The sequence below is a fragment of the Manacus candei genome, unplaced genomic scaffold (genome assembly GCF_025592945.1).
Source record: "Manacus candei isolate 608988 ecotype Guabito, Panama unplaced genomic scaffold, ASM2559294v1 h1tg000015l, whole genome shotgun sequence".
Classification (NCBI taxonomy): domain Eukaryota; kingdom Metazoa; phylum Chordata; class Aves; order Passeriformes; family Pipridae; genus Manacus; species Manacus candei.
The window spans coordinates 7,113,175-7,134,851 of record NW_026138063.1 but is presented as its reverse complement, the minus strand read 5'-3'; the positions used below and the strand labels follow the sequence as shown (position 1 = coordinate 7,134,851).

At 43.1% G+C, this 21,677-nt stretch overlaps 1 protein-coding gene across 6 annotated transcripts in view; it reads right to left on the bottom strand.

The window, feature by feature from the left end:
• The window catches only part of LOC127468766 (calcium-activated potassium channel subunit beta-2), a 143,579-nt gene that overhangs the window by 83,214 nt on the left and 38,688 nt on the right, over window positions 1-21,677 (bottom strand). Inside the window, exon 1 of one of the 6 annotated variants that reach the window (XM_051782300.1) lies at window positions 15,846-16,419. The exons of the other annotated variants lie outside the window; for them this stretch is intronic. The gene's annotated coding sequence lies outside the window, so the exon portion shown is untranslated. Of the gene's footprint in view, window positions 1-15,845; window positions 16,420-21,677 lie in introns of those variants that run through there. 6 annotated transcript variants of the gene reach the window in all.

Here is a 21,677-nt window from a genome sequence, read left to right as displayed (position 1 = left end):
TTAATGCTGTGGATAAATGGAGCTAAAAACTGTATTTTCTCCAGCAAGATGAGATCAAAGCAACAGTGCAAATGAAAATTCAATAATTCTTAATTGTGTTGAAAACTGGGACCCCTATGATACAAAGACTTGCATGGAACAAGAGAAAATACATCCTAGGGAATAGCTACATGCTCAAAGTAAAAGGATTAACTGACCTTTCTCTGCCCTAGTCCAAATAATCTTACTTTAAATGTACTTCTTAGTGAGACCAGTCACGCCCTTAAATATGAGTGATTTACACTTTTTTTCCCCACTGAATTCTGAACTGACATTTTCATGCTGTCAACTCCATTTCCTGGGTGTTCTGTATTTGCAATTATTCTTGTGTGGACAGCTTCAGTACTAGGGGACTCTCTTTGTGCTCCTCACTGGTCAGCCTCATGGCGCTGGCTGGGCAGGAAAGTCTGATGCCCAAAAAAAGAGAAACCAGTTAATTGCCCAGACCCATCCTGTGCATCTGTATGCAGCCAGTGGGCTGCCATGGCACTGCCTGAAAGTGGGATTTGGGTTTCCCCTTGGGCTTGTTGTGCTCTGTGGTTTTATACCTTCTCTGCAACTTTGGAGGAACTGAAAATATTCGCTTATTCCACTGCTACCTGGAATTAATGAGAACGAAAGAACGAGTTTTAAGTGCACGGTTTTTTAGACATTTAGATACCAGAGAGTCTTATCTGGAGCAAACTTGGATAGTGAACAGCTGGCGAGGCAAATTGTTCTGAAAGATTAAAGACCTTAACTTATCTTGAGTGGCACTATAAATGTCTGCCTGCCTTTGCAGGGCATGTGCTGCTAAAGATCAGCTACTCACTGTGGTCAGGGGAAGGGTGTAATGAGGGAAAATGGGATGGAAGGACAGAGGGATAATTTTACCTAAATGATCTGCTCTTTACCCATGTCCTCTGCATGACAGGACGGCAAAGAGAAGTGTGTGCCAAGGTGAATTACAGCTCAGTGGGGCAAAGCAGGAGCTGGCAGAGAACCTGGCTGGCTGTGTCACAGCGATGACCAGTGACTGCCTGGAAGTAGTTGTATGGTTTGCACTACCCAAAAATTGTTATCTGCTGGACTGCAGAGCAATTGCTATGGCAAAATCACACAGAGCTAGTTAGTGAGAAGCAGTGAGTGCCGTGCCCTGATGGCTCCTCACCTGGGCTTCATCACAGCCAGTGTGGGCAGCCCAGCACTGCAGGCACCAGCTCTGTGGTGTAGGGAAGCTGAGCCAGTCGTTGCTGGCAGCAAGATCATCCTGCCCAGGTGTCTAACAGGAGAAGCTGGAAAAGGCTGCCTGGGGTGGTTCTGGGGATTTGTTTGGATTGTTTGTTGTCTCTGAAGGGCTGCATAGCAGCAGCTGAAGGAGCAAGGTCAAGTTACTGCCTGTGAGGAAGAGAATTGGGCCACCTTCGTTCTCTTAAACAAAAAAACTCAACTTTTTGAGAGTTCTGTGTATCTTGTAAGGCACTGACAAGTGAGTTACCGTCTTTGGAGCCCCTCTGCCCAGGCTGCTTTCAGGACAAGCATGAGTTTATTGCAATGGGAGTTTTATTGCAGGGAAAGAAGCTGCCCTGGCTTATCCCCAGCTGACCTGAACTTGTTACCTGTTTACAAAAAGACTAAATGTCCAGGAATGCAATTGCAAATCTGAAAAACTGTGTGTCTCCAAATGAGCTGCAGCTGCTGTTGGGGTAAATGACACACAGCTTTGTTTCATGCTGGGGAGTGGAAAAAAGGAGGTTTGGGAAGTGCCGCATTCTCTAAGATCTGTGAAACATGGCTGGCAGCAAAGCTCTCTTTCCCTTGGATGGGTTATCCCTAAAATACCACAGTCCTGCCTCAGTCCTTGCCTTGTTTTTATGCTTGATTTACATCTGTATGTCTCTAATGAGGTACCTAAGAGAAAGCACATTCATGATCTTGTCCATACCCTTCTTCTTGTCTGGCAAGTGCTGTGGTAGCCTGGGCTTGAGGGGAGGAAACCTTCTCCTAGTGAAACCATGGGAGGCAGCAGAGAGGGCAAAGGATGATCTGGGATATTTGGAGGCACCTGGAAAGGGAGTGGTAGCAGCGGGGAGGGGGTGAGTGCAAATGGGGTGGTTGACTCACACCCTGGGGAATTTTTCCTTAGTACAGGAGAGAAGGGGAGTTGAGTCTCCCACTGACATGTGTCTGTTGACTAAGCCACTCAAGAAAGCGAAAAACAGAGACTGGACTCATTGCCCCCTTCCTTCCCCTGAGTATCTCACTAATAGCAGCCTGGCATGGATTTCCAGCTCTGTTAATTACCCCTAATTGCCTGCAGCTTTCTGGCCAGCCTTGCCTCTCCCCAGGAGGTGATGGCTCCGGTGGAAACAGGGATGATTTGATCCACGAGGAGCTGCTCCTGCTGCTTGTGGCCAAAGACCACCTGCATGCCTCTTCCCCCAGTGCTCAGCACTAAATCACTTTGGACATCCTTGTAACTTCAGGTAGTCGGGGAAAAACATTTTGGCTCCCACTAGTTTGATAATAACTTTAGAAACATGCATATAAAAATAATGTTTTTTCCACATAGGTTTATTGTGACAAATTTCTTTTAGCTGCCTGATACAGCTGATATCAACTGGAGCATAATGTGAGTTTCTGGGAACTGTAATGGGAAAATGAGCCTTGAAAAGGGAGTAAAAAGTATTCCTATAAGAACACAAAAAAGTTTTCCTTTTCTTCCTACCCTAAAGCTAGAGTTTGCTTTGTGTGCTTGGGGGAAAGAAAAAAAAAAGCTGATTAAGAGGTTTAGGTGCATTTGGTATCTGTTTACGCAAAATCCAGGGCTTAGCTGTGATGAGATAAAAGCAGATCTGGCTTTATTGTTTCTTTTCTGCATTAAAGTGATCACAGGAAGAGCAGCCGTAGCCCTACTGCTCAGACACGCTCCTTTCACGTTTGGTTGTTGCTTGTATTAGCGTAAGTCAGACTTCAAAATGAATTTTCTGCAAATTTGTTTGTATGAAGTTTGGCACAAAACAAATTCAGAACTTGGCGTGGCAACAGGGAAGGGGAGGAAGTTCAGAAATCCAGGGAAGTGAGGCTGGCAGCATTTCAGCGTTATTTACATTCCTCTAAGATCTTACTCGTGAATTCTGGGACTAGTCAAAAATAAGCTGTGCTCCTCTCCACTCTCCTCCTTCATTAACCTGGTGGTGCTCATTAACTGATGAGCCTCTGGGTTTTATATGATCCTCTAACGTCCATCACAAATAATTGCACTAATTAAATAGGTAAGCGAACGGTTCGGCGTGGGAGTGCAATTCCTGAGATGGAGTGGACATGTCTGTGGGCAGTGAGAGTGCTTTGAGTAATAATATTTAGCACTAATAAATTAAATTTTGGAACTCCATAAAAATTCATGCTTCAGGGTTTAAAGTTAATCTCTGTCAGGACAAGACCAACGTTGGTGTAGGTTATCCTGCATTTACCAGTTAAGGAATTTCTTGTATCTTCCTCAGAAGGCTGTTATTGGCTGGCTTTGAAGACAGGATTGTGTCTAGGCAGAGCATTTGTCTTACTTGGGTGGCAGCCCTCACACCAGGTGCACTGACTCAGGGCAATAAAGCAAAAATGGGCATGATTCCATGAATGTAGGAGTAGGAAACATTAATTGGGGTTTAGTCATTGTGCTGGGATTTGGGAGACTGGCTGCTAACTTGGAGGCTTCTGATATGTTTTTGTACAATACAGGCAATTTTTCTGTGCCTTTGCTCATCTGCTTTCAAATAAGGAAATACAATTCCTTTTCTCACACCTTTTCAGTTGAAACACTAACCCTTCACTGAGTAGGGATCGGTTCTTGCTATGGGCTGGTACAGTCAGTACCTGGCATCCTGGAACATTGAATTTGAGGATTTTCATTTTTAACTGTGATGCTGCTGCCATTCTTGATGATAAGGATGACAGGTGTAGCTGAAGTTTATTGTCTTCAGCATTTACTTTTATGTTTTATTTTCTTATGTTAAAAACCAACTTTTCACATATAATATCCTGTTAGTTTGATTTTTCAGTTGCGAGGATTGATAGTAAAGACAGCCAGGAGTTAGCAGAAGGTGAAGTAATTTGACAATATCTCTAGAATCTGCATGAAGAAATGAGGGTTAATTTATGATACAACACTTCTTTTCAACACATGTTCTGTCTTATTCATAGAGATTTAGTGAAAGAGATACCACAATGTAAGACACGTCTGAAATCTCAGGAGCTGGGGAGATGCTGTCATAAAATTTTTAGCTGTTTTTTCATGTCTGGCAATAAAATAAGTTATAGATGAAAAAGATGAGTTAGAGAGGAAAAGGAACTCTGTTTGGATAAGCAATGTTTCCTAGTCATGTTCAAGTGGAAAGCCAGAAATATAACATATGAAATAATACATGAGAGGGAATAGGAAAAAAGTACTATCCTGGGAAAAGCAACCTAGAGAATCTGAAAGGCAGATACTGCTTCAGGGAGGGAAGGTTTGTTTCTGTAGTCACTATGAAACCTCATGAATGAAAATGTCATTCTGCTGTATTTATGCTATTATGCATACTGCAATTTACTGGCAGGCAACAAGCTCTTTGAAAGAAAAACTGATGGTCCAGTTACTGTGATGTTGTAAATACACAACCCAGAAAAAAAACTGCCGAAGAGAAAGAGCTAGAAAATGGTGTGGTCTCTGACTACCCTTCCACCTTTCATTTCTCTGGCCAGATCACTTTGCTCTCCTTCTCTCCACCTCAGGGCATTAGTCATCGCCCATCCAGCTACAGAGAGCTTCAAAATCATCATTCAGTACCTGTGATACAGCAGTTCATTTGCAGCTGTTCCTGTCCCAATCTTTCATTCCTCTCAGCCGCTCACACCAAAGAGTTCAGAAATATGCCTAGAGGAAAGTGAAGCAGCCAGAGAGAACGTGTGTGTGTGTGTTGAGTTGCTGGGGTCTGTGCAGCCCTCCCTGTGTGAGGCACCCCATGAGCTCACAGCCCAGCACACTCTTGGGCTGCCTCTTGCGTGCATGTGCAACCTCTAAATGCATTTAATTGATCTTTATGGCTACATGTTTGCTTTCCACCTGGCACAGCATGAGGCTTTAATCAGCTACCATGTCACGCACATCAATAATAAATATGTCAATTAACTAAAACTGTGCTCATACGTTCAGTAACTCCGCTACGTTTTGTGTCGCGCATGAAGGTACACCAGTGCTGCTGTATGGTCTCATGAACTGAACACACAGGTTCAGACCTCATGCTGGGGAAGTGCTCCTGTGCCTGCAGCAGCTAATGATGTGTTTCATCACAAAATATAAAGACTTTTGATATTAGGTGACACTTAAAAACGGGTTTATGCAACTATTTACAACTGTGAAATCCCTTAACATAAAATCACTTGCCCACATCTCGCCTGCTTGGTGACCTGTAGGAAACAACTCTTAGTTGTTTTGTAGGCTGGAAATGAAAGACCAGTGCCCCTCTTCTCAGTTCTCTGTTTCCCAAGGAAGTCTGAAGGCACTCTTGATGCCGAGCTGCTTTGAAAAATCTAGCCCTTAATTCTGGCAACTCTTTGAAGATAAAGTGTTGTTATTGTTGGTGTTTCCAGCTTCCAGCAGATCTCAAATTTGTGATATTGTATTTCTGTCTCCCACCAGCCAGAGTAAGGCAGGGCACAGCCACCTTGTAATAAATAGAAGAAAGCGAAGTGACTTTGTCAGACCTCTGATGAAATACTTGTTTGTGTTTGATTTTGTATCAACTTTGAGATGAGAATTAGGCTGGGTTTTGTTCATCTTTAGCTGACAAACGGGACTAAAACCCTCTTTATGCTCAGTCTCTGGCTATTGTTGGCACTGTCCTGTATAATCCCTTCTGTTGGGTTATCAAACTCCATCAAAAAAGCAATCAGAGTTTTTTCCCCTCCACCACTGAGGAATGCTTTTCATATTCTAATCCTTTTAGGGTAAGGTGATTTAACACCTAATATTTCAAGACAGAATCTATTATGAAAGCAAAATTAAGCAACATTTATTCTCTGATTTCCTTTATAAACTCCAACATATCTTGGCACACTTTGCTTTTTTAGATCCCTGACATATGCATAAAAGATGAAAGTTATCACTGTAAAAAATGTTAAAATCATTAAAGATGCTGTCACAGGTGACTATGATATTTATTCATGCACATCTGGGGGCTTGTAAGGCTTATGGTGTAGTTCAATAGAAATTACAGAGAGGGAGGTTTTTTTAGTATTAACGGTTGTTAAATGTGTCAAAGCTAGTGAAGTCAGAAGAGGTTTACAAAGACAAATGTACAAGAAGCATGACAGCTGGTGAAATTCATTGATGAATTCTAGTAAGATGGATTGGAAAGAATCACCTCAACTTCTTATGTGTCGGTGGATTTTAAATTAATTATATTTTAACTGCTTTGGAGGCAGACCTGAGAACAAATTTGTGGAGTCCAATGTTAGTGGCTGTTCAATAAATGAAAGAGGCATGGAAAAGTAATCATCATTTTAACTGTGTACAGGATGAAAAAGAAATCAAACACTGAAAATATTATTACAGAGCCATTAACATAAATCAATGGCATGCTCTATCCTCAGAATCTTTTTTCATTTCTGGTCATCCTATCTCATCAGGTCTTTAATGGATATAAAAAGAGTGCAGAGATTGACAGAGAAAATGATTAGAAACGTGTAGAGATTTTTGTAAGAGGGGAGGCAATGGACTGGAACTGCTTAGAAAAAGCTTTGGCTCCACTGGGAGACTTGAACAGCTCAGCAGGGCCAAGGCAGGTTGTAGGTGCTGAATGTGGTCCCTTTACCACCTTACTCACCTCCTCCTCAGGGCCCCTAAACTCCATAAGCAAGTTGGGATTTTAATTGGAGGCCCCAGAGGCTCAAGGTTGTAGACCTGAGCTGTTGCTCCAGCTGTGGGTCACAGTCTGCTTTGGGACGGGCTGGCCGACCACAGCCCAGCCTGAGGCTCCTCCCGAGGCTGGTGGTCATGGAAACAGTCATAATGGACCAAAACACTACTGAAAGAGGCACAGTTCTCTGAAATACAGATTGAAGGTCTCACCATTGAGATCTGGCTCTGTCCCATGTATCCCTTGATGGAGGTGGTATTTCAAGCCTTTCCTATCAGGTCCTTTCCCAGGTCCCACTGTTGGGGGGGTCCATTGCCATGTACCAGCTGGCTCCAGGGATTTTGATTCCCTGTCCTCTCCAGTGCCAACTGCTAAAATGAATCTGCTGGAACTTCTGTACTCTGCTAAAATATTTGCCACGCGATACACACGAATTGCTTAATAGGATTTAAAAAAAAAAAAACACAGAAATTTCTGCAGATAAAGAGACCATCTATCAGATTTATTGAGCAAGCTACATATTTTCAAGGATCTGTTATCTCATGCTTTAAGGTATAAGTCAAACATGCAGCTACAGGAGATTCAGGCAACGGTTCCTTTCTTGGGGATTGCTCTGCAGTTTGTGCTATTCCTGGGAGGATGCTGGTGGCATCCCCAGACATGATGCAACTGGGAGTTCCCATGGGCAGACTTCTCATGGCATTTCAGCAAGGGCTGAAATGACCTGTCTCCCCTGCCATTGCATTTGTGATGGGCTCAGACCCCCACTGCCACGGGGGGTTCTGGCACTTTTCTACCTTTCTCCTCGTAAAATGGAAGACAGAAAAGAAACAGAATTTCTGAGATGTAAATAATGTTTAACAAGTGGGCCTTGGAGTTGAAAAGGAACTCCTGCACTTATGCTATAATCATTTTGGTGGTTGATTTAGAGCCAAATCCTGCTGGCCTGACAGAAGCAATTAGCCTGATTACTGCCGGAGGGATACTCACACAATTAAGGTGAGCAGTGTTTGCTCTTTATTCTAGAAACCAGTTGTCTGTGTAAAAGTAGTTGACATAGTGTGGTGGTGCTGAGGCAGTACCATGATGAGCTCTGAGAGAAACCTTCAAACCTGGGCAAAATCTGATATCTTTCAAAGAAGAGGGATGGACAGACGGACCCTGCTCTGAGGCGAAAGCTAAAACCTGACAGTGAGAGACGTCTCCTGGTGTGTTTGCTCTGTGCCACTGTTGTTGCTTCTCCAAAGGAGGGAACTGGCTAATTAGATCTACAATTGCCATTTATCAAAAAGAGCATCTGAAGTCTCCACTGATATTTTCCCCCTCCCCTTTCTCAGTGCTATTTCTAAGGCACCTATCAATGTGGTACATGAGTACCATCTGGATACCTGGCTAGTGACCAGCAGGCTGTGATATGTGAGGATTTTAAATAGAGTCAGGAGAACAGAGTAGAAGGAGTAGACAAACAGCATGTTTTAATGGAAGATGAAGGGGGTATAAAATGAATTGAGAAGCAAAAAGGGACAGTGAAATTCCTTTGTTCAAGATTTCCTGCTCAAAGAAGAAATGGAGTATGTGAAATCTTCTAGGAACCTCCCTAGGAATATTTATATTACCCGGGAAGTGTTCTTGCAGATGAGCAGGGCTGCTGCATTGACTCTGTGGATAAATACTCACCACAGGAATACTTCTCCTCTGCAGAGGAAACTTCTTCCTGCCCTGCCAGGAGAACCTCTGCACCTTGTGCTGGATGCCAGCATTTATCTGCATTCACAGCACAGATGTGCTGGGGTTTTGTTAAGGGCAGGCACAGCTTTGAGGTCAAGAGTTCTGAATTCCTTAACCCTCACCCTGAATTCAAGGAAATTTAGAGGTTTTATTTTATTCCTAAAGAATCAAATACACTTTACAACATGGGAATTTGCCTTTTGCTGGACTTGAAGAGTTTATGAATAGCCTAGTCCAAGGTTTTAGTGTGAAGCCACTTGTGTTGTCTTGCTGCTGATGAATTCACTCACATCAATAGAGTTTACTTTTTGTGTTAGCACTGTCCCCCAGGTGGGTGTCTGTGTGTGCACAAAATAATGTCTCAGTCTGGCAGAATATCCTCTCTAAGAAAACTTCTGTTGTCAATTACTGGGAATTTTCCCTGAACTCTGATGATTCTGGAGCAGAGTTTGGACTTCTGGTGTTATGACAGAATTTTGCAGGTTCACTGACAGCTTTTGACAGTTCAGGTCCCAGCAGGGAAAGACTCTTCACTCGAAATCAATCAACTTTATCACACAGGAAAAAAGAAAAAGGAAACCCACCTGAAACTCAAACCTAGTTTAACAAGGGATTCTCTCTGACTGAGCAGCTGCTGCAGATATCTACATGACAAACATATTCATGTAGGGAACCATCAAAAGGCGGGTGCACCTAACAAAGACATCTTGTTCACGCTTAATGCACCAGATAAATTGTTTTTAAATGCAGAGTTATTTTGTGAGTTCTTAGTGAATAAGCGCATCTACATATGCATTTCTGAAAAGATTTTTAATTAATTGCTTTCAGTCATTTTCTTTTTATAAAATTAGAACAATGAGGGAATAGACTGGCTGTGGAGTTTGGTCGAGGAAAGATTATACTAATCCACTTGAAATATGACTAAAACAGAAAACAAGGAGAGATAAAAGCAATTTTTTTTCAAAGCTTGTTTACCTGTGACAAAATCCTCCCAAATCAGCTGCACACAAAATACCCAATCGTCTTAATTAAACTCAAGCAAAAAAGATTTTGCTGTGGACTTCTTGGGATATTTTATAGCCAGAGAGTGTGTCCCATGCTGCTTTTAGCAAGAGGGGGGGAATACGTGTTTCATGCAATTATTAATTAGGAAAGCAGCAGAGCTTTCAAAGAGCAGAGTAGCACCAAGATCAACTTGTTATATGGAAGCAAATAAAGAAGGGGAATTTGTCAGAAGGTTTTGGTATACCTGGGGCACAATTAACAGGGGTTTTCAAAAGTCAGAGCACCTTTCATTTGCATATTCTCCAGTTAATAAAAGGCTATTATTACAAATGAACTTCCTTTGTTCCCTGCTTGGGTTATTGCTCTCTATGACTTGAAGTACATATGCTTTGTTGGAGGAATTGCAAGGTGTCCTAGTTGAACTGATGTTTTCCACTCAGGCTTTCTTTCCAAAACTCTTATTTCCCAGATCAGTAAACTTTGCCAAATCACAACATTCCTCCATACACCTGCTCTACAAGGAGCTGTTTTTCACAACTGAATCAATTCTTTCCCTATTGCCACAACAGCAGCTCTGGAATTCTGTGTATAAGCCTAAAAACAACTCGTCAATAACCAGATGGTCCCTGACGATCAAAAACCAATGAATGCAGACAAATTGTTGTCCTTTTTTGTCCTTCAGTTCTTTTATAACTCCTGGGCTCTGCAACACGTTACTGTGGTCAACATGTGGCTGTCTGAGGCCTGTTTCTGCAGCAGTCTCACCAGGTCATTAAGACAGAACAATTTAGGGGTGTTCAGCTGTGCCAGGACTGTGACTGCTCCTTGCTCCCCACACCTTGCCCCTGGCTATGCTCTTCTCCTACTTTTCTTGCATCAGGTCTGGTGCTTGTTGACTCCCAGCTGGACTCCCTCAGGAGTCAAAACCAAAGCACAGTTTTCAGGAGGTTTCATGAGCTGAACTGTCTCTTTGGAGGTCCAGGAGAGCCTGGGAAGGTGCATGAGAAGGTGACTGGATGAGAATGGGAAGGCAGTGGGAGAATAAGGGGCAATGCCAGCCCTGGGGAAGCTGCAAGCTGCCAGGGCAGCCTGGCTGATCAGTTCCCTGGGCTGTCCTCCCCAAAATCTCCATATACTCCTAACAAGTCAGAGAGTGAGTGTATTTGGCAGTAGCCCTGAGGAACATGCCCTCTCCTGTAAATGGAGAGGGACACATGTCTCCAGAAGGATTTAATATTCCTTTATTTCCTCTGACTTTGATTTAACCATGGGTTGTGATGCTTTAAGTAGCAGATATTAATTAGAAGTGGTAGGGAGTCCCAACGGGACCATACTCCATGTCTTCTCACCATTTCTACTTTGACTTATTTCAAGTTACTGCTCTGAAACATTACTTATTCACTCAGGTGCCTGATGTTTATAAGGCCTATTTAAAACTGCAAATAACTAATGGTTGTCAGTAAGGAGTGCCACTCTGCTGAGGCGGAAAATAGCTTGTCCATGAGTAAAACACGGCCAAGTATATTGAATGTTTTCTGCAACACTTGTTCAAGGCAGGCAGTGTTATTTTGTCCCCTCTTTGGTACCACACCTAAGCAGGCACACAAGGACAGTACTATGTGGAGGGCTCCCACCAGGATGGCAACCTTGGATAGATGAACCACTTTGGGCTTAAAAGCAGAAACTTCAGTCCCAGTCTGAGCTCTGCTCCTCTAAAAGAGAAGCGGGGAAGTGGGACAAATGCTCTTTTGGCTCCTCTGGTCCTCAAAACCCTTCTGTTAGTGGTTGATTTAGGACACGCAGAGTGGAACACTGAATTCAGGCAAAATTGCTGGGTACCTGGGACTGGCTGGGGCATCCCATTTAGCACCAGCAGAGATGGAGGTTAGTTATGGGTAACAGGACAGCTTTATAATTAAGAAAGAAAAGGTATCTGAAGAACTCATATGAGTTTTAGCAGTATCTAGAGGGAGTTTCAAGTTGAGATTTCATTCCAGACTACATTGAGTCAATTTTTGTCGTAGCAAAGATCCTCTGTATTTGCTCTGGTTTTAGTTCCTCTAATTCTCCTCATTCTCTTACTCTCCCCAGGCAGTATTAATGTGTTGTTACATGTGCCCTGATAGAATGTGAATGCACGTGTGTTGCCCACAGTGACTCTCACTGTGTGACTCACACACAGCACTTGCAATTGAGGCTCATTTCTATTTTTAGAATAAATAAGGATATCTAGGATCACTGGACTTTAAATTCATTGAGAAGCTAAAAAATGTCCATCTAACGGGGGCATAACCGTTGGTTAGGTCTGTGCAGTCACAGCAACCCTGTTGATTCAGCACACACCAGACTTTCTATACAAAGTATTTGGACAGTAGAGCTCACTCAGTGGGAGACCTGAGGTTTCCTCCTATATAGCATAAGTACAGTGCAAAAATAATTCAAAAGGCAAATGTATTCATGTTTTATAACCTTCTGTCCCTCATTTGTTTCTAAGTCAAAAGAGCTTGGTGTTTTGACAGCTGAATTTTTTTTGTGCCCATGAGAAAAACCGTTTGACAGGAATTCTTCGCCCTACTGGTTTTCACTTAATTTAAAACATGCATCAGATTAGATACATAGCTAGTTTTCTTCTTGTCTGTTATTTTTACAACTCTTCCATAACTCTGTGGCACGTCATCAGACCTCTGCAGGACAGAAGATAAACCACAGCACCCCCTTGCTTGGTTGGACTTGTGGTGAACACTCATGTAGTGCCTACACAGGGATGGACTGGGAGCAACAGGCTGAGTCTGATAAAACCATAAACCTTGAAGTTAATCACCCATTGCACTGGATTCATTGTTAAAAATTATACTTGTGTGTTATGTGTTCCTGCTGTGTCCATCCATATGTACCTGCTCTACATGCTGCTGATCCCCCTTTGCCAGTGGCCATCCTTGTTTTTCCCCTCTTTCAGTGTTTTCTCTCCTGTATCACTGTTGATTCTCTCTTGCTGCCCTCCCTGTTGGCTGTCTTCATGTCACACGATGTGCAAGACGGGCACAACAGGAGAGACCACAATGTGGAAAATTTAGAAGTTTCCATTATGGTGTTTTTCCCTTCTAAATTGGCTGCACAAACAGTTTCCACAGGCACTGTGGACTTACACAGGAGAGTTGTGGAGGCTATGGGGACGTGGCAAATACTGTGAGAGAATGGCCCATGCAGTGCTTGATGGATGATGCCGACTATTCATTTTAGCAGAGCTGCAGGAATTCAAACACTTTTCATGAATATTCATAAGAAATTGAAAGCTGTTTAACCTGGCTCTCACATCTGTCTGGTGGGAGCACTTCAGTGCTTATGTGTTGCTCCTATGACTACTTGCAAGACTTGAATTTTAAACCTGACTGCTCAGAGAGTGATGGAAATCCAGTATGAAACTGTATACTTGGTTGTGAAATTTGCAATTTGCTTTCTGCCAGTTAACTATACAAATCAGCTAATCAAGGAACACCATAGGACTGAACCAAGCAATGCAGCATGAATTTGCAAACATTTGCCATTCCCAAAAGATCTGTAAGCAAAGAGTTATTTGCTGAAGAAAGCCCCAAATAATATAAGATAAATAAATTAGAAAATTGCATGACCTCCACAGACAATTCATAAGCAGAAAGGGCAAGTGAGATTCATGGCAAAAGGTACTCATTGAGCTTCTGAAGAATACAGGGAAATCGTTCCTCAGCACAGTGAATCAATCTGATGTAGTTTGCTTCACTATCTGCTGTACATTGATGGAATGATGAGAGATTTGGAGTCACTTCTGACAGGCCCTCAGACAAATGGGTATTTGCTGCTGGCAGAAGTTTTTGAAAGTGGCAAATTTGTCTGAGATAGTTTTGAAAGCAGATTTAGTTTTGGATCATGGGATTTGTGTTATGTCTTATTTTATAGTTGAAAATGCCTGAAATATTAACCTCCTTCTGCATTTTACCTTATCTGGAGCTCTGTGTTCAGCCTCATTCCTTGAGCACCACAGTCTGTATTTTTTTTTGCATCATTACCACACTGTCCCGCCTCTTATTTACAAGGCAGGGCTATTCCCCTTCCCCTGTCACAAAGAGGTTGGGGGATTTGCCCAAGTCCCCCTGAGAAGTCTGTGGCTGGGCAGAGGTTGAACACAATCTCCCTCCTGCTCATGGTTTCATACTTTCAGACCCTTCCCTCAGAGAGGCATTGAAGTAAAACAAAGTAAAACTGTCCAAGCCTCTGGACAAATGTGTAGTGAAGAAAAACCATGTACTAGATTTTCACATACCTTGCTCATTTCTGACACAGATTTAATATCTTTGCATAATGTCTCTTTGATTCATACTGCAAACCTCTAGAACAATTTCTTTGGAAGAAAGTTTTCACTGTTATCATTATGTACTCAGTAGTGTATGTAATACAGGTTAAAATGATTTCCCCCAAAATTTGCAATGCAAAGTAATGCACTTGAGTGAAAAGTTGTGGTTAGGATCAAAAGGAGAATATTTATGTTCCTTAAAAGCAATTCTTACCATTCCCGATCCAATATTGCTTCTCTTTGGCACAATCTCTATTTGCTTACGCTGAATGCATTTAGCACTTTTGTTGTTGTCATCAGTGTTTTGTTATTAAATGAATTATATCATGACCTATTTACAATGCAGTATAGTACACTGAAGTTCTCCTTAAAGGGAACATTAGTTAGGATGAGTAAATTCAAATTACTTGGTAAGTCCCTGCTCTATAGGAATTCTTTTTTTTTAATGAAAATTTAACGAAAACAATCAGTCTAGCAGAATTCTAGAAGTTGTGAGCTTTTGACAGCAGTATTGTAAAGTATGCTTAATGACACTCACATTAAAGTAGACTTAAAATGGCACCATATACTTAATTTTAAAATTTAGCACAGCAAGTGACACCATGCCTCTTACTGCAAGATATGACTATCAGCTTCTTTAAGTGCATTTTTAATAGCTCCTGTGAGGAGCGTTTCTGCAAGCAGAACATTTTATTGTTGCTAAATACCACTCACTCTGAAGTCTCTCTGTTGTTTAAAATGAAATTTTAATGAACAAGTCGAAACAAGTCATCAACACAGGGAACATCACACTCAGATCAAACACACCAAATGATAAGAACTGTGCATATGCATGGAAATAATATTTTCATTCATTAATTTCCTGCTGCTCATCCTGGCGAGGGTCAGAGGCACTGACAAAAACACAAACTCGCAGCCCAGCACTGCCCAGCACCCCGTGCAGACCTCACTGCCCTGTTTGGCCACACAGACCCGAATCTTTGATGTTCAGACATTTTCTTGTCTAGTGATGCTAAACTGGTGCATCATAAAAAAGTACATGAGGCTTCTAACTTTGCCTGGCACCTCTTGGACTTCTGGCTCGGGAGAAACAAGCTTTTTCAAGGGGAAGCTTTCCTCTTATACTACTGCGTGTTCATTCAGCCCTTGCTCACAACCCTTTCAGCATCCAGCTAAAGGTCCTGCACATCCTTCCCCACGGCAGGGGGGTTGGCAGGGGGCTGGCAGTGACACAGGAGGAAACCATCCCTTTTTCTGTCTGAAACTACGATTCTTGTCCAGCAAAACAATGACAACAGTGCAGAGAAATCTTTGATTATGCAAAATGGATGGACACATCACGCCTTTTTTTTTTTTTTTGCAATAGGTTATAACCTCACCCGGAAAATTCCTCCCACCCCCAACCTTGGTTGTTTTCCCCCTTTCAAATGACATCGGTGACACTCCAGGCACATTTTACACATTAATAGCATGTCTCCCTCATCTTACAGACTCCATAGCTTTCCTCTTCCCCTTTTATTTTAGGGCAGCTTCCCCCTTTCCCTTCTCCCGTCTCAGGAAGAGCCCCGCTGGCTCGCTAGAAAATGAGTAAAGTGTTTTCTGCATGACCTCTATGTATTTTACTCCGTGGGAAGAGCAACGTGGAATGCACACTCAGCGGGGAGTGAGATTGGAGTCAGTTTGTCCTCGAGGCATTTCTGCCATAAAACACAGAACTATCCACAGTATTTCCACCCTCGGCTCTCCCCCCACCCCACCGACCCCTCCTCGCCGCTGCCGGCTGCACCTGGCTGCGCTCGGAAAGCCGCGGAGCAAAGCACAAACAACGGGTACCGAACAGCAACAGCTCCCTTTGTTTCCCATGCAAATCCTACCTCCGATAGTTGTCACATCTTCCTCCGAGGCGAAGCCTAATTATTATTAAACAGAGATCCAGCGGAATCCTCCGAACTGCCACCAGTTGTTAAGCGCTGTCATCGTTTCCTCCTGGTGCTTAAACCTTTTTTGACCATTAATGTCACAACCCCTGCTAACTCATCGCTTAGTACTCCCTGCTCAAAATGTCTGAAATAGTTTGGAAGGACAATAGGAATGACAGGCACACTAGACAGCCATGCTTGAAACTATTTTTCTCCAGCTGACTTAAGGCTGTTTCGTAGTGCTTTTAAGGCATGCACTCCGTAGGGTTTACTAACCTAGGCTAGACATGCCATTCCTGCTTTTATTCAGAACTGTAATGGGATGGCTGCCGGCGATGCAGCGATAGGTCTAACCCCATTCATCCCTCCGTAGTTTTTAAACCTTCCTGGGAGAGTAAATAGCTTCAGTCATCCTTAAACTTACTGAGGCTACTGTTTCTGCAGAGCAGGGTTTCACACATTGTTTTGAAACTAAAGAGAAAATCACTCCCGGGAACGGAAGGTGCCGTAGCTCTCCTGACTGATGCGAACGGCAAGACGAACAGGCAGCATCCGCCCCCGCCGCAAGCTGAGGCTGGCGCAGGAGTTGGTGGAAGTAGTGATTGAAAGCTGAAAGTTCTTAAAACTCTATAAAGGCAGATGTGACACAAAGAGAACGAGGGGGATGTATGGACCGTGCTGTCCTTTGTATGTACAGAGTCACAGATGTACACTACTCTTCCCAGAAGGCAAAATACTGTTTGCAGATGGCAGGGTCTTGCAACCTAAATTTCTTATATAGTAAGCAGCACCTTGGATAATGATGGGCAGAAGAAGCAAGACCGGTGTACAGTATTCAAAGTGTCTATGAAGTGGGGAAGAGGAGGGGCGAGACGATGCTACAGGACCCTGCTGTTTTCAGTAAAATTATGCACATCTCCAGACCCCAGGTCAGAGAGATTAGTGCTCTGCTGAGATTTTGGAGACTTTTTCTTCTTGGTTGTCAGCTAATAACCAGCCCGGGTCAAGATGCATCAGGGGTTGTTAACATCTGCTGTCAGTTCGGTGTTGCTGATCTCAGTGTGGTCCCTAGTGGACAAAAGTAAGAGCCACCAGCACAGATGTGTCTCTGCCAGCAGAATGGCACACATGGGCTGAAGAGGGGCAACCTGGTGCCAAGGCAGGCTGGGACACAGCAAGAGGGGAATTAGTACTTTTGCTGCTTGTTCAGCACCTGCCTAAGTTTTTGGTACCACCCAGTTCATAACCCTTGGCTCAAAATGAAAATACCACTCATAAAGACATCTCTGAAATGAATGACGTTTCAAGATATTAAGGAGTAAAGCAAATCACAGTGAAAACCCAGCTATGGCTCCCTAACACACTAGGAATGGAAAGGTTAAGATAGCAATAATGGCAGATTTGCATTAGATTTTTGAATAGTTGGGACCTGAGGGCACTGAGGGCTAGTTAGGGTGTGACCTTTCTCCTTGGAGAAGCTCTGGTTCAGATTTGTGTTGGTCCTTTGCACTGGAGGCTGTTACAGACTATGTGAAAGCTGCCCTTGCATGAGGGGAGGCTGCAAGAATATCCTGAACCAGCTGGTATGTTCTACCTGATTCTCAGGGGGAGAAGTAGCCAACTTAAACCCCTCTTTTTTTCCATGTCCCATCCTGCCACCGACACACCAGGTGTCCCCATTGCCTCCCAAACAGCACGTCAGTGTGTGTGCCCAGCAGGGGCGACAGGTCTCTCCTTCTGCCTTGCTCTTCATTGAAACTGTGAGTTAAAGCAAGCTTGTTGATGGTGCAAGTCAGCCATAGCTGCTGGTGGGGACATCTAGGGGTACCACGAGGGTGACATTTGCCCATGAACCAATACTGCTCCTACCAGAGCTGCCTTTGCACTCTCTGCTTCCCCTGCCCGTCCTTGCCATTTCACCCACTGTACTTACACAGTCAGTGTGTTGGGAGGGCTTAGGGCTCCAGTTTTGTTTCTCAGTTTACAGTGGGGTATTATGAGCACCTTAAGCTTCTCCCAGAACTGGTGAGAGCAAAGCGGATTTTGAATTTTGTGGGTGTGAAATCTCAGGATGGGCAATTACATGCTGACCGCTAACGTGGCTGCCAGAACAATACCTGCTTTCTGAATAATTTAAGGAATTTTTTCACTGTCACCTGTCTTGCATCTTTTGTGTGCACTACATTCACCTTAAGGCAGAAAAAGAAAACGGAAAAAAAAGAAAAGTTATTCTTGTCCTGAGCAATATACTTCTTTCTCACTGTGCTCTTGACTTGTAAGTGGGATGACACAACAGTTCAAGAGACATTTGATTCCTGTTGGGGATACCCAGGTCTAAGAGTCCTGACTTTGCTGATGATCTTTTGAGATCATCAGCACTGAACTGGACACAAGCATGTTCCATGACAGGTTAAAGCAGGTGATCATTGCCACCCATGCTCACAGTTCCTCAGTTATGTGTGCTGAATAAAAGGAGATTCATAAAAAATGGATTACTATCCCAGCTCCCCCTTCCCTTAGGGACCTCTCTGCCACAGTGATCTCAAAGACTTCAATTCTTTGCAGTAAGTTTAAGTCACTCACAATTGGTGGCCAACAGGTGATAGCTGTCAGTGAGAGCTTCGTAGTTGAACATTGGTGGAGATGTTCTTATATTGAATGATAATTGAAGGAGGGGTAAACTGTTCAAGGTGTGAGGTGTAGGCTAACAGGGAGTGACCAGAAAGATCTTGCAGGGGCTAGTTAGTTCAACATGGCTCAGTCTTAGGGAGATATTCCATGGTACTCCCCCTTTCCTCAGGGTCTTTCTAATCAGTGAACAGTAACAGCAGCTGCCATCAGTAATGGGACTCATGTACTGTGGCTCTACTGCTGTTGCATTTTTCCAGCACACCAATCTGCTGCTTGCTGGCAAGAAGTTACACAAAGTGATGGAGCTGTGATCTGATCGGGTATGGCAATTTTCTGTCTTTCTGGACTGTATGGATGTTAGGGGAGTAGGATTGCCCAGGGAAACAGAGGGCTCACATGTGCTTTCACTCTGCCCTCCATCAGGAAAATCCTATTGACTTCTGTAGGAGAGGAGATTGCTGCTCAACTGTGCAGTAGTGGACCCTCTGGGAGAAAACCCATTGCTTGCAGAAGAGTTACAACAATTTAAAATGCTTCTATTTGTTTCTGACCAATATTTGCTTAGGAGAAGGCCAAGGAGGATGAAGGACAGGAGGAATTCAGGAGATCTGTAGTTTGCATGCTGAGTGTAAGCCAAACAAAATAATAAACAGAGCAATAGTGCATAATTTCATTATGAGTCATCCTAATTATAACGTGAATTTGATAGACATGTAACTAGAAAGTGTAACTATCAGTTACAAATACAGATTTCTAATTGCAAAGGGAAGTGCACGATATAATTAAAGCTGCAGGTTGCACATACAATAACCTTTTCTTCTACCGTGGTCACAAATTCTCTAGGAACAGTATGAATATATTTTGAAGCTGCATACCTATCAGACAGCATTCCTTCTACCCACTTGCTGAGTCTTTTTGAAACAGCAGCAGGTAGTCTCACTAATCCATAGATACTTGGTGTGAATCGCGCATTAAAGAATTGCAGGAATGATCTGTTGATGGCTCTTCCATGCTGGGTCTCTATAAAGTGTCAGTGTTCAGTGACACTCTACAGTGTTAGCCTGGCAGAGCTACAAATGTGACGTGCAGGGCAGGTAACACGTTGTGTTCAGTATATATAATCACAGTGTAAGTGAAAATCAGTCTAACGAGAAAAAGGATCCTTCGAAAAGGCCCAGATTCTGTCATACACATCTAGATACTCTCAGGTGTTGTAAAGCCTGGACTCAGAACCAAGTTTTGCAGAGGGCAGCTATTCCCTAAAAAGAAACCAGTGTGGGCGAAGATAAATTCCTAACAATTGTCTTGGCTACATGCATTAATCCCACCTCTGTCTTTTAAAAGAAAGAATTATCAAGAAAGACCATTAATGTCAGTCCCTATATTTACAGCTCTATCTGGTTTCCTTTCTTTTTCTTGTGGTAGAACAGGCAGCACCTGTGTGAATGCAGCCCTGTGTTTGGCCACAGTCTTGCAGTCTCCTTTGTGCTGAGAATCACAGGACACCCAAGTGTTCATTTCACTGAGTTATATCACACTGACTAGCTAATCGCTTCCACATGCTGCTTGATTGTCCCCCTTATATGCCAACTCTGCCTTTTTCTTGCAAGGCTTTTTTTGAGCCACTTGCCTAGGAGAAAATAACTACATCTGGAGTGTTGTTAAATGACCCAGAAGTTGCTGCTTTGCAGACTGACAGTATTTGATGCAAATAGATGGCTTCTTGCTGTGAAAATCTCCTTGGCTGACAATCCATCGGGTACTTTTGACGATAGTTGTCTGAGTTAAAACACAGGCTCATCTTTGCATATTCACACTAACATTCTTACAGAACTGCTGGTATTAAAATCTTCCTGTGCAGTTTCAGCAGAGGCCTTTCTCCTCTCCATTTGTTCACCAGCTGCTGGTGCACATCGCTCCCTCTCTTTGCCTTCAGCTTTTGCCATCTGCCACCATTAAGTTGCCCAGGTGTCGGAAATCTTCTTGCTCTTCTCTGGTAAACATTATTCTGCCTTCTTCTTCACTAATTCAACCTCCATTTATATAGAGGCTGATAGATCAGGATAGCTGTTCTCCAAACATCTGCTGCATTTCATACTCTATGGGGGTGGATGGGGAGCAGAGTATGTATACTTGCTGGCAAAAATAAAAGCTGGTTAACCCTTCCTTCACTTTCTTTTCCATCTTCAACAGCCTACTGTTTTCCTGCATTTCTAGATGTGCCAGTTAATTAATACTTGCCAGTTAGGATGTTACCCAGAGCAAATATATCCTAAAGCACAGCTAATTTTCAGAAACATCAAAGCTTCCACATTCTGCAACAGTGTCTAGTCATTGGGTATTGAGGAGCAGAAGAGATGGGGTGTATCTAAGACAGTTATCAGCAAAGACATCAGAATAAACCTTTTTTCCACATTAGACTGCTTATCCTGTTGCAAACAGGGGCCACACCACTGCCTTTGGTATGTTTTCTGCTGAGATACAGGTCAGGCATCCTATTGTAATTGCCTGCAGGGGAAATCCAAGCTCAAAGATCATCTTTCACGACAATGGGTAGTGTAAACTATTGAATTCTTTTGGGAGAGATGATGAAATTAAACGTGCCCAATCCTCTTCAGTAAATCACTGAAGATTGACTGTAGGTTTGAACAGCAACAAACCAGAATTCAACAAAACAGGCTGCTTACACAATGCTGCTTGCTGGGCCCAGGGAATGTTTACTGCTTAAAGGCTAGTAAAATATGTATCTAAGGATGCACACCCAGCTGCTGGGGCCAGTCTTCAGTGTGGGTGTTGAGTAATTCCAAGAGGATTTCACACTTCAGCAATTTTACTCTCCTCAGTCTGGGTCTCAGTACCAGTGCTTTCAGAGCCTGATTTTGTGTGCAACTCTTGGGTAGAGATGGTTTCCTGCTCTGAGCAGTTCTGCTGAGCAACAATTGCTGCCTGCTGCTTTTCCATTTGTTAAGCAATGGATTACTGCTCAAACATTTGCAGGCCACATTGGTCTAAGCCCTGTGTGCAATTCTCCAGATTTACTCCTCTCCTGGAATGCCATGATCAGAGGTTGTTTCTCGCTTGTTCAATAATTTCCTGAAGCACTGCTCCAATCCGTGCCGCTGTGATTTCCTTGCATTGTGATGGATGATATTTTGT